The sequence below is a fragment of the Octopus bimaculoides genome, chromosome 6 (genome assembly GCF_001194135.2).
Source record: "Octopus bimaculoides isolate UCB-OBI-ISO-001 chromosome 6, ASM119413v2, whole genome shotgun sequence".
Taxonomy (NCBI): Eukaryota; Metazoa; Mollusca; class Cephalopoda; order Octopoda; family Octopodidae; genus Octopus; species Octopus bimaculoides.
The window spans coordinates 84,576,302-84,577,303 of record NC_068986.1 but is presented as its reverse complement, the minus strand read 5'-3'; the positions used below and the strand labels follow the sequence as shown (position 1 = coordinate 84,577,303).

Here is a 1,002-nt window from a genome sequence, read left to right as displayed (position 1 = left end):
ATATATATATATATATATATATATATATATATATACCCTCTGTCACTTTAACGACGTTTATAAATTTGCCTTTAGCTGGTTAAATTGCTAATAAGCCATCCATGTTATTTATAGATTTCACTTCTACCGTTTTTGAAATCAGCACGTTTTCAACAGTTTTTCTTATAATTTGACGAGGTGAGTTGCGCTTACCCTAGGCGCAGTGAGCGTCACTGACGAGAATTCATTAAAATTCTAAATGCACCAAATTCTAAATCACGTGATATGACTATCGCTGCGACCGTATGAAGCTTTGTCTCCCTTATCACCTTATTAAGATACTGCTCTTGTAGCTAATGAGTTGTTTTGACTCTTATTTGTAGCAATGCTGGGACCACTTTGTACCCTCTATCATTATAGGGACATCTGTAAATTTGCCTTTATGTTGTTAGATTGCTAATAAGCCAAGTAATCTTTGATAAGATCCCAGGTTATGGTTCATCACAATTCTATATTGTAAATCCGTGGATGGGTTCCAGAGAAACTGTTTTTTTAACAGAATGATATTTAAGAGACAAGTTAAAAATAATGGTCATTACCTATAATTCCTTAATTTGAGCAAATTTGGATGTTTCCAGTAGTCATTATAAGTACATTATTGATAGCTTTACTTAATCGGTTTATTGATCAATTGAGACAAATTGAACCGCCTAAGAAAATTAAGGCTACTTTCATCAGAACCATTTCTGGCAGAGCATTGCAGAAAGTACTCTGCTTGCTATAGCCAGAAATAGCTCTGACGAAAGTAGCTTTAATCTTCCTAGGTCGTTCAATTTGCCTCAGTTGATTTATCGACCAGTTGCATAAACCTATCAGCAATGTGCCTATAATGACTACTGGATACAGCTGTAAGCCAAATTTGCTTATACAATGGAATCAAATGTAATGACCATTATTTTCAACTTGTTTCTGATATATATATATATATATATATATATATATACCTTCTACATATATATATAT

General features: G+C 32.9%; 1 protein-coding gene across 1 annotated transcript in view; it reads left to right on the top strand.

The window, feature by feature from the left end:
- LOC106873630 (homeobox protein ceh-28) overlaps positions 1-1,002 on the top strand; it is a 105,053-nt gene that overhangs the window by 87,869 nt on the left and 16,182 nt on the right. The gene's annotated exons all lie outside the window — the stretch shown is intronic.